The 12,686-nt window shown below is 41.3% G+C and overlaps 1 pseudogene; it reads left to right on the forward strand.

The window, feature by feature from the left end:
• The first annotated feature begins 1,880 nt into the window (after positions 1 to 1,880).
• The window catches only part of LOC102754485, a 50,513-nt pseudogene continuing 39,707 nt past the window's right edge, over positions 1,881 to 12,686 (forward strand).

Below are 12,686 nucleotides of genomic sequence, written 5' to 3' on the forward strand. Positions count from 1 at the left end.
TGGATGGCTGCCAGTACAGCAGTGGTGGTGGGAGCCTCTCCTGCCTCCTTAGCAGCGCTAAGGATGTCCAACCTCAGCTTAGGCCTGCTGCCCACTGGCAAATGGACATCTCCCGAGGGCTGCCAGAGAGATGTCTGATTGCTAGCTTAGGCCCAATCCCCTGGGGAGCAGGCCTAAGCCAGCAGGTGGTCATCCCTCGAGGGATCCCAGACTGCAAGAGGGCACAGGCTGGGTTGAGGGACCCCCCACCCCCGAGTGCACAAATTTTTGTGCACCGTGCCTCTAGTGTGTAAATAAAAAGCCATGGGTCTGGACATTTGGAGAACCACTCCACTAGAGAGTAGGTATCCATCTGGCTCTCCCAATGCCTTCTAAATTAATTGTCTAGTGCAGTGGTCTGCAAACTGTGGCTCGCGAGCCACATGCGGTTCTTTGGCCCCTTGAGTGTGGCCCTTCCTAAGCCTTAGGAGTACCTTAATTAAGTTATTAACAATGTACCTACCTATATAGTTTAAGTTTAAAAAATTTGGCTCTCAAAAGAAATTTCAATTGTTGTACTGTTGATATTTGGCTCTGTTGACTAATGAGATTGCCGACCACTGGACTCTAATGTATCCATTTATGCGTCAGCCCCTTCTCCAGATTCCTGAACCTTTGCTACAAAAGACTTCGGCAATGTATACTGCATCTTATATGCTATTTAAGAAATCATTACCTACTCCAGTATCATAAATCTTTTCTTCTACTTTTTCTTTTAGAAGCTTTGTGGTATTAGCTTTTACACTTAAGACTATGGTTTATCTTACCAAAACCGGTTTGGCTCAGTGGATAGAGCGTCGGCCTGCGGACTGAAAGGTCCCGGGTTCGATTCCGGCCAAGGGCATGTACCTGGGTTGCGGGCACATCCCCAATAGGAGATGTGCAGGAGGCAGCTGATTGATGTTTCTCTCTCATCGGTGTTTCTAACTCTCTATCTCTCTCCCTTCCTCTCTGTAAAAAATCAATAAAATATATTTTTTTAAAAAAGACTATGGTTTATCTCAAATTAATTTTGCATAGGGTGTGAATCGAGGATCAAGTTTCATTTTTTCCCCTCTAAATATTATATTCCACCATAATACATTGAAAAGTCCCAGTTCCCCATTGAATTGCTTTAGTGTTTTGGTCAAAAATCAATTGGCTCAGTTGGTTGAGCATCATCTCATGCACTGAAGAGCTGCCAATTTGATTCATGGTCAGGGCACATGCCCAGGTTTGGGGTTCAATCCCCAGGCAGGGTACATATAGAAGACAAATGATCAACTGATTGCTATTTATATTTTTTAATAATTTTTTATTGATTTTAGAGAGGAAGGGAAAGGGGGAGAGAGATAGAAACATCAATGATGAGATAGAATCATTGATTGGCTGGCTCCTGCAAGCCCCCTACTGGGAATCGAGCCCACAACCCAGGCATGTGCCCTTGACTGGAATCAAAACCCAGGACCCTTCAGTCTGCAGGCTGACGCTCTATCCACTGGCAGCTAGGGCCTGATTGCTATTTATCTCTCACATCAATGTTTCTCTCTCCTTCTCCCTTCCTCTTTCTCTAAAAATCAATAAGAACATATTTTTAAAAAATCAATTGAACTTATTTCTGGAAGTTCCTTTTTGGACTCAATACTGTTTTTGGAATCTATTTGTCTATCCTTATGCCAATACTGTAAATAAAATAAAATACCTAGGAATAAATTTAACCAAGGATGTAAAAAAACCTATACTAACAAAATTATAAGACACTGAAAAAGGAAATTGAAGAAGATACAAATAAGTGGAAGCATATATTGTACTTATGGAAGGAAAGAATTAACGTAATTAAATTGTCCATACCGTCCCTCGGAAAGGCACGGAAAGGACATCACCATGTCGTGCTCTGAGTCCATGGTCCTCGGGTACTGGGATATCCGCGGGCTGGCGCACGCCATCCGCCTGCTCCTGGAGTTCACCGGCACCCGCTACGAGGAGAAACGGTACACCTGCGGGGGAGCTCCTGACTTTGATAAAAGCCAATGGCTGGACGTGAAATTCAAGCTGGACCTGGACTTTCCCAACCTGCCCTACCTCATGGACGGCAAGAACAAGATCACCCAGAGCAACGCCATCTTGCGCTACATCGCACGCAAGCACAACATGTGTGGGGATACTGAAGAAGAAAAGAACCGCGTGGACATCATGGAGAACCAGATCATGGACTTCCGCATGCAACTGGTTCGAATCTGCTACAACTCGGACCATGAAAAGCTGAAGCCCCAGTACTTGGAACAGCTCCCTGGACAACTGAAACAGTTCTCCCTGTTCCTGGGGAAATTCTCGTGGTTTGCAGGGGAGAAGCTCACCTTTGTGGATTTCCTCACCTACGATGTCTTGGATCAGAACCATATGTTTGAGCCCAAGTGCCTGGGACCATCCAAAGCAATTTATAGATTCAATGCAATTCCTATCAAAATACCAATGGCGGCCTGGCTAGCATGGCTCAGTGGTTGAGTGTTGACCTATGAATCAGGAGGTCACGGTTCAAGTCCCCGTCAGGGCATATGCTCAGATTGCAGGCCCAATCCCCAGGGAGAGCATGCAGGAGGTAGCTGATCAGTGATTCGCTCTCATCATTAATGTTGCTATCTATCCCTCTCCATTCCTCTCTGAAATCAATAAAAAATACATATTTAAAAAAATAAAATAAAAGTATATACCAATGGTGTATTTCATAGAACTAAAACAAATATTCCAAAAATGTATACGGAAAGCACCATGCATAGCAACAGTGATCTTAAGACAGAAGAACAAAAATGATGGAGAAATCACAGGGTACCTGATATCAAACTATACTACAAGGCCATAGTAATCAAAACAGCATGATATTATTAAAAATAAAAAACAGCCCTGCCAGTTTGGCTCTCTGGATAGGGCGTCGGCCTGGTGACTGAAGGGTCCCAGGTTCGATTCCGGTCAAGGGCATATATCTTGGTTGCGGGCACATCCCCAGTAGGGGGTGTGCAGGAGGCAGCTGATCGATGCTTCTCACTCATCGATGTTTCTAGCTCTCTATCCGTCTCCCTTCCTCTCTGTAAAAAATCAATAAAATATATTTTTTAAAAAAATTAAAGAAATAAAAATAAAAAACAGACAGATAGCCAATGGAACATAATGAAGACCCCAGAAATAAACCCACACCTTTAAGGTCAATTAATATTCGTCAAAGGAGGCAAAAACATACAATGGGATAAAGATAATCTATTCAATAAGTGGTATTGGGACTATTGGACAGATACATGTAAAAGAATGAAACTAGACCACCTTCTTACACCCTACACAAGAACAAACTGAAAATGCATTAAAGACTTAAAAGTTAGACTTGAAACCATAAAAATCCTAGAATAAAACATAGGCAGTAAAATCTCGGACATTTCTCATAGCAATAATTTTTTGACTTATCACCTTAGGCAAGGGAAACAAAAGAAAAAATAAACAAATGGGACTGCATCAAACTAAAAAGTTTTTGCACAGCAAAAGAAACCATTGACAAAATGAAAAGACAACCCACTGAATGGGAGAACATATTCACTGATAAATCTGTAAGGGGTTAATATACAAAATGTATAAAGAATTTATAAAACTCAACACCAAAAACAAACAAACAATCCAATTAAAAAAGAGCAAAGGACCTGAACAGACACCTCTCCAAGGAGGACATACAGATGGCCAATAGGCACATGAAAAGATGCTCAACAACATTAATCATCAGAGAGATGCAAAGTTAAACCACAATGAGGTTTCCCCTCGTACCTGTCAGGATTATTATCATCAATAAATCAAAAAACAAGTATTGTTGAGGATGTAGAGAAACTGGAACTCTCTTGCACTGTGGGTGGGAATGCAGACTGGTGCAGCCACTATGGAAACCAGTATGGAGTAACCTCAAAAGATTAAAAATGGAACTACCCAATAACCCAACTATTTCACTCCTGGGAATATATCAGAAGAAACCCAAAACACTAATTCTAAAGAATATATGCACCCCTGTGTTCACTGCAGCGTTATTTACAATAGTGATGATTTGGAAGCAGCCCGAGTGTCCATCAGTAGATAGGTGGATAAAATAGCTGTGGTGCATTTACACAATGAAATACTACTTGGCATTGTCTAATGCACTGAGGGGTCACCAGTTTGATTTCTGGTCAGGGCACATGCCCAGTGTGCAGGCTTGATCCCTAGTTGGGGTGTGTATGGGAGGCAGCTGATCGATGTTTCTCTCTCACATTGATATTTCTCTCTCTCTCTCTCTCTCTCTCTCTTCATCTCTCTAAAATCAACAAAAACTTTAAAAAAAAAGAAAGAAAGGAAAGCTTACCTTTGACGAAGGCATGAATAGACCTGGAGAGCATTTTGCTAAGTGAAATAAGCCAGTCAGAGAAAGACAAGTACCATATGATTTCACTCCTAGGAGGAATCTAATGAATAAAATGAACTAAGAAATAGTGACAGACTCATAGAGAGCAGACTGACAGCCTAAGGAGGTGTGTGTGTGTGTGTGTGTGTAGGAACTGGGTTGGGGGAGGGATTAAGCAAAAAGAAAAACAACTTATGGACAATAGTGGGGTGATTGCTGGGGGAAGTGGGTAAAGAGAGGTGGAGGAGGGTATAGAGCAGCGGTTCTCAACCTGTGGGTCACGACCCCTTTGGGGGTCGAATGACCCTTTCACAGGGGTCGCCTAAGACCATCGGAAAACACATATATAATTACATATTGTTTTGTGATTAATCACTATGCTTTAATCATGTTCAATTTGTAACAATGAAAATACATCCTGCATATCAGATATTTACATTATGATTCATTACAGTAGCAAAATTACAGTTATGAAGTAGCAACGAAAATAATTTTATGGTTGGGGGTCACCACAACATGAGGAACTGTATTAAAGGGTCGAGGCATTATGAAGGTTGAGAACCACTGGTATAGAGGGATAAATGGTGATGGACTGAGACTTGGGGCAAGGAACACACAGTACAGTGTACAGATGATGTGTTGTAGAATCGTGCACCTGAAACCTGTATAATTTTGTTAACCAGTGTCACCCTAATAAATTCAATAAAAAGAGGGAAAATAACTAAAAGAACTTGAGAGAGAGAGAGAGAGAGAGAGAGTGAGAGTGAGAGAGAGAGATCCACAGAGTGGTTTACATACAGGAGGACTCCAGTGATGACCCGTTTTTCCACTCTCAAAGCTTCCCAGCCTTCCATTGCTCACTCCGTGCCTGTGTAGGTTTGAGTGCATTCCTAAGACCAGAAGCTTTAAAAGCTGAAGTCATTCATTCCAGATGCCGACGTCCCTCCTTCTACCAGTTCCCCACTGATAAGGTATAGAAAGAGAGAGAGAAATACCAGGAATACTTCTCACCAAGCAGACTCCCTGGTGTCTGAAGGGAGGGTGTAGGATCAGGGCCCCTCTCCCAGGAGCACGTAGGGCACAGAATTTAAGGAGGCGCTCACTCCCGGGCTGTGCACCCTGGGTCTGGCCCTGGGCACGTGCAAAAGTGCATTGAATAGGCCTCTCTGCATTGGGAGCACTGGAAATGAGAGTTCTTGTGGAATTGATATTGCAACCTCTGGATTAAATGGGTCCAAAATTTTCTCCAGATAGAAAGATCTGCTCTCTCTACAAAACTGGGTGCGGTGCTTTGGAGATTCAGGGGTTTCCTGGTAGCCGGTGTTTGCGGTGTTTGAGGGCAGCAGTGAGAGAGTTCGAGGCAGGCCTGCTGCCGCAGCAGGGTGACTCTGGAACCAGGCGATCTGGCTTTGAACCCCTCTCCCCCTTCCTCCCTCTGTGACTGCAGCAGACACTGATGGTACTGGCCCAGATCCCCCTGGCCGCCCTGTACACTCAAATCTCAGACGGTTTAGAGCTGCTAACAGATTACACTCGGGACCCACTCTGGAGAATTACCCTTGGTGGACGTGAGGCCGAGGCCCCTTCCACAGCTGTTGCCATTGCAATTCCCCGCCCTTCCTCCGGCACAGTGGCTCTCAACCTTGGCTGCACATTAGAATCACCTGGGAATCTTTTTAAAATTCTGATTTCTGGGCCTCATCCTCCGGAAATTCTGTTTCTTTTTGACTAATGTTGTGGCCCCACCCCATAACAAAGAAACAGAATTTCCGGAGGATGAGGCCCAGAAATCAGGATTTTAAAAAGATTCCCAGGTGATTCTAATGTGCAGCCAAGGTTGAGAACCAGTGCTCCCGCAGATCAGGCTAAGACTGGACTCTTCCGTGTGCAGCTCGTTCCCCCTGCTGTGCACTGCTGCCTCCTCTGGCTACAGGCCTTGCTGCTGAGCCAGCCGTACCCTCTCCATTGATCATGCGTCTCTGTATCCCTGCGCTAGTGTCTGCTCCTGGAGAGGCTAATACAGTGGCGACTGGAGCAAGTGACCCGTTGGGCATCGGTCTGCACTTCAGCTGCAACATGGGGGTAATAATGGTGCACGCCTCTGAAGAGTGTTGTGAGAATTAAATGAGATGATACCTGTGAGGTACTTGGAAAGTGTCTGAGACATAGACTGAGTCAGTAAATTTAGTTCTTTTTTAAAAAAATATATTTTATTGATTTTATTTTATTTTTTACAGAGAGGAAGGGAGAGAGATAGAGAGCCAGAAACATCGATCAGCTGCCTCCTGCACATTTCCCACTGGGGATGTGCCCGCAACCCAGGTACATGCCCCTGACCAGAACCGAACCCGGGACCCCTCAGTCCACAGGCCGACGCTCTATCCACTGAGCCAAACTGGTTTTGGCAGTAAATTTAGTTCTTAATGTGAGAGGTTGGTACCATCTTCTATGAAGATATGGCAGTTCTTTAAAATGAATTTCAGAATGGCTGATTATTACAGTTGGTTTAGCAGTGGTGCTTCTCAGGCCAAGTTAGTTCTTGCTTACACCATAAATCCCGAACAGCAAGCTGAATTGTGTCAATGCTTCCCAGCAACCCATCGGTACAGCTGAAAAAAACACACTCTGAGTATAATTCATACAATAATAGGAAATACACAATCCCTTTCTGCCCCCTCCCAATGTCTCTGTCAATAGCGAAGTAATTGAATATATTACATGTTTAGACTATGAAATGTTATCTATAATAATAAAAGGGTAATATGTTAATTAGACTGGACATCCTTCCGGACAACCTTCTGGACGAAGCCGGGGCTGTGAGGGAAGCCGGTGTCAGCAGCTGGGGGAAGGAAGGCCTACTCTTGCAAGAATTTTGTGCATCAGGCCTCTAGTACAGCTATAAAAATAAGTTCCCTGATAAAGCAAATTCAAATTCTCTCTGGAAGAATGTAGCCTCAAACTGGGTCTCCCAAACCTATTGATAGAGCTTCAATAAATATGAGCTTACATATAAAACTCACAGGACATATTAGAATCACCAAATAAACATGAAGTACATCTAACATGTTTACACAGAAATAAAAGAGGGAATTGGAAACATGGGTAAGGAGCAAGAGGTTATTAAAAATGAGCATGCAGCCCTGGCTGGTGTGGCTCAGTGTAGAGCACTGGCCCGTTGACCAAAGGGTTTCGGGTTCAATTCTGGTCAAGAACTCATACCTGGGTTGCAGATTCATTCCCCGATCCTGGTCCAGGTGCATGGGGGAGGCAACCAATTGATGTGTCTCTCACATAGATCTCTTTCTCTCTCTCTCTCTCCTCTCCCTCCATCACTTTCACTCTCTCTAGAAAATCAATGGAAAAATTATCCTCAGCTGAGGATTTTTTAAAAAAAACGAGCACACAGATTTTTAAGAAAATAAAATGGAACGTTTAAAAACTGAAAAATAATCAGTGAAATTGAAACCTAAATGAAATTAAAACCTTAATGAAATAATTAAACTACTAATGAAGATATAATTGGTGAATTTGATAGACAACCTATAGAAACTACTGGGTTGCAGCAAAGAGAGATGAAGAAATTAAAAAATGAAAATGTTGGTGGACATGGAGGACAGGCCTTATATTTGCCTAATTCAAGATCCAAAAGAGATAATAAAGGGACGGGAAAATCCCATATAAAGAGGCTGAGACTTTCTCAGAAATTACTAAGCCTCAGGCAACTGCTTCATTATGCCACAAGCGACCGGCAGTGAATATTCAAGAACAGATTATCTCTTAGACTCATTTGAAAAGTCATTTACAACTACCAATAAGAACTCTGATTTCTCTAGAAGTATATTATTAAAATGAGAATAAATGTCAGATTTGGTGCTGATAAAATGAGTTTACAGAGAACATTTTTACATATTTTACTCAACTGTGTTCTCATATCAGGTACTGTGAAAAAAAACAACCTTATAATAAATAAGAGATATTCCTCTGGATGTCTGGCAAATATATTGGAAAAAAAGATTTTTATGTGTTTTGATGGTAGTATTAATTTACCTTCTAAATTAATAAAGATCAGGAAATAAACAAACCAAATTCTTACTATTTCATTTTATATAATTTCCTTTTATTTTAGTCTGCAGGTCAATTTAGAAAAATAATAATTTAATCTAACTTGTGGCAAAAGGAATTGTTAAAGAAAAAAAAATTCTGGCTCACGCACTGGACTTTTCCAAAATGGTCTGTAGAATTTTATACAACAATTGAATAGATCTACCTGACTTTATGCTATCCCATTTTTATACTTGAGAAACCAAGTATAAAAGAACAGGAATTTGGAAAGGGAAAAGTCAACATATTTGTTTTTTGGAGATATCGAGAAACATTTTCTCTTAAAATTTAAGCATTCATTTCTACAAATTAAAGTGCAGCATATTGACTTAGAAACTGCGATTCCTTGAGGTACCCGGTTTTGTGAGGGAGTTTTGAAAATTGCCCTCATCTGCTAAGGTTAGGAATGCTTCAGCTTTTAAGGTTAGGAATGCTTCAGCTTTGCGCAATCATTCCTGTTCTGATGTGTGGGGGGAAAAATTTGAATGTGGCTAAGTAGGTATTTACTACAATGACATAATAAAAATCAAAACATTCCAAGTAGTAAGCCAAAAAAGGAGTAAGACATACTAGTTATGAGTTTCACCTCATGCTGTTAAATGCATCCACAATGAAAATTCTTAGGATAGCCTCAAATCTTAGGATACCAGCTGCAAATCCTACAGGTATTTTTGTCATCAATTTAAGAATTGTAATTCTTTTGTGTTGGTGGCTTTATTATTATAAAATGAAACATTTTTTAGGTGCCCTGTTTGAGATGGCTACAAAGAAGAAGCAAAAAACCCAGAAGACAAAAACCGTGAATTTAAAGTTGAATTTAAAGTTGAATGTACCTGCCTGTATAGTTTAAGTTTAAAAAATTTGGCTCTCAAAAGAAATTTCAATCATTGTACTGTTGATATTTGGCTCTGTTGACTAATGAGTTTGCCGACCACTAGGTTAGAGGATTAGGAAAAAACTGAAACTATAGATGTGTAGGTGTCAGAAACATCCATTCACTGAACAAATACTTAAAATGGACGTACCCCTTGCTGATCTTGTACAAGATCCTGCAGAAACAATGAAAAAGGATAGTCCCGACTAGTGGGACCAAAGCTGGCTGCCACCTACTGGTGAGGGCCTTATCAGTATTTCTTCCCAGCTCCCAGTAATGTCAAGTGCGTGAGTTGAAATGGTCCACGGTAGGAGTATTTATACCACAGAAATTGGATTAATACTACAAAATAGAGCTTTTTACCCCAGAGCAAGTGTTAAACATGTACCAGCACAATACTGCACCCCACTTTTGAGCTGACAATCCAGTAGAACAGGGAAGCTTTAAATTTGTCTGCTCCGGCTCTGGTCATACCCATGTAGGTATGAAAAGGTGGGTTCTAGACTCTGTCAAGATCCTTAGACTCATGCTGTACAATGGAATTATAATGTGAGCCATATATGTAACTTGAAATTTTCTAGTAACCATATTACTTAAACAGTAAAAAGCAGTGAAATTGTCGTATATTTTATTTAACTCAATATACCCAGAATATTAACATTTCAAGATGTAATCCATATAGACATATTTTGCTGTTTTTGTACTACATTTTTAATAGTCGTGCGTATCTTACACTTACAGCACATCCCAGTTCAGATGCTGAATTTACATCAAAACACTTGAACTGTCTTAGATTTCTAAAAATTCAAAGTTGGAAAAGTAGACTTACATACCCAAGTTGTTTAAACCCAAACATGTTTACCATTGCTACACATACTAGCACATGACAGACTTGGGCATGTCCCAATAGTGCGTCCACTTCAGAGGAACTCCCAGTTCTAGCATGACCTTTACAACTTGGGCTGGGTGAACACACCAAGCTCGGGGAGTGTAGAAAAACTGCCTTCCTGCTCTCGGTGGCATTGTATTTCTGGTAGATTGTGCAGATTACGAAAGGCCGTTAGACTCAGAAGAGCGTGACTCACTAATAACAGACGCAAACACTTTTAATGTGGGAATACGAGCTACAGACCTGAAGCATCGGTGAGGAGCGGTCACGAGAGATGTTTGGTTGATATTGTCAGACAACAGGAAAGGGCAGTGTATGTATCTCTGAAAAATGAAATGTCAACCCTTCGGTTTTCCTGTGCACTGTGCTCAAAAGGCAATGTTCCCGAGAAGGCTTCTGCCGCATGGCCCAGAACACTGACCCCAACCAGAGCGGGTCCTGGGCCTCACCATTCCCGCCTCACCACTCAGATATTTGACTATTCAACATGCACAACTACAATTCAATCGACTTTCGTTGGTTATAAAACAGATCTTTTAGATTATATTATATCAACTTAATCTGAGTGAGAATTCAAAACTAATTAAAGTTTGAATATCACAATGTTAGCATTCTAATTCCATAAAAATAATTAGTTTTTTACTTTATAATGTTATAACCACCAGCACCATTATAAAGAGCAACTTTCCAGCAGTAGATTGGAAGCACTTTTTAATAAGATAAAACTACAAATATAGCCCTAACTGGTCTGGCTCAGTAGAGCGCTGGCCTGTGGACTGAAGGGTCACAGTTTCGATTCCAGTCAAGGGTACATGCCCGGGTTGCAGACTCAGTCCCCAGTAGGAGGCGTGCAGGAGGCAGCCAATCAATTATTCTCTCTCATTATTGATGTCTCTCTTTCTTTCTCTCTCTCTCTCTCTCTCTCTCTCTCCCTCTCTGAAATCAATAAAAATATAAATTTTTTAAGTCTATGAATATAAGCCATTTAAAAGCTCATGCTACTTTTTTGGAAATAGTTTTTAAATTTGAGATTATATGCTTACCTACCTTAAGTATACAGTAATAATTAGGTTATTGATGATTGTATGTTGTTTTACAGTTTTCAATAATATTTTTTCTTATGCAAACATCATGCAGTAAAACAAACTCTGTTTGGCTTTCTTTCTTTTTTTCTCCCAAGAACAGCTTTTTATTTATTTAATTATTTAATTATTTAATTATTTATTTATTTGTGATGCAATATGAGCTTATCAAGTTTGGCATTCTTAAAAAAGTATATCAATTTCAAAACTATGTCCATCAAAATCTAATAAATTCACTAACTTAAGACAATTCGGTATTAATTTCAAATTCAAAGGGGTATTGTATAAATTGAAAAGCAATGATATGTTGTTCCGAGAGTACAAACTTCCAGTGATAAGATGATTAAGTTCTAAGGATCTAATATACAGTGTGGTGAGTATATGTAACAATATTGTACTGTGTACTGGAAAGTTGCTAAAAGAGTAGATCATAAATATTCTCAACACTCCTTGTCCCAGCAAAAAAAAAAAAAAAAAAGTAGTTATGTGAAGTGATGGGTGTGTTGACTAACCTTATTGTGGTAAACGACTGCACAATCATCACTTTGCACACTTTAAATTTACATGTTATAGGTCAGTTACCCTACATAATAAAAGCCTAATATGCTAAGTGTCTGGTCATCCGTTCAACCAATCAAAGTGTAATCCTATCTAATAAAAGACAAATAGGGTAATTAACCATATCTCTGATATGCTTCCCATTGGCTAATCAGGACAATATACAAATTAACTGCCAACCAAGATGGCGGTTAACCGCTAACAAAGATGGTGGCTAATTTGCATACTGCAGGCAGGGCGGGACAGCACTATCCCGCCTGACCCGCTGCCATCCGGGCCTGCTATCTGCGACCCGGGCAGCAGGCAGCCTGTATGGGACTCGACCCAGGGCTGGCGGGTGGGACCACAGCGATCCGCCACCGGCCACACTCACAAACGGTCCTCCCCTAGGGATCTGAGGCTGGCAGGAGCTAATGCACCGATCTGCCAACACGCACACCCAGGCCGCCTTTGCCCTGCTCGAACTATGCAGTTGGGAGAGGGGAGTGGGGCCGCTGGGAGCAGGGCAGGAATTTCCCGGGGTTTGCATCAGGCAGCCCAGAGCGGAGTGCAAACTATCCCCACTGGTAGCTGCTTGCTCATTCACTTACTCGCTCATTCATTCACTCATTCACTCATTCATTATTCACTCACTCAGCAAACCCTCTCAGGTCCCTGGCACCAGGCCAGGCACTGAAGGTGAAGCAGGATAAGACAGAGTTAGTAATAACATCTAGAGATAAGACTCAAGATGTTAGTAATTCAGTAGGGCGAAGC

This window comes from Myotis davidii, unplaced genomic scaffold (assembly GCF_000327345.1).
Source record: "Myotis davidii unplaced genomic scaffold, ASM32734v1 scaffold8, whole genome shotgun sequence".
Classification (NCBI taxonomy): Eukaryota; Metazoa; Chordata; class Mammalia; order Chiroptera; family Vespertilionidae; genus Myotis; species Myotis davidii.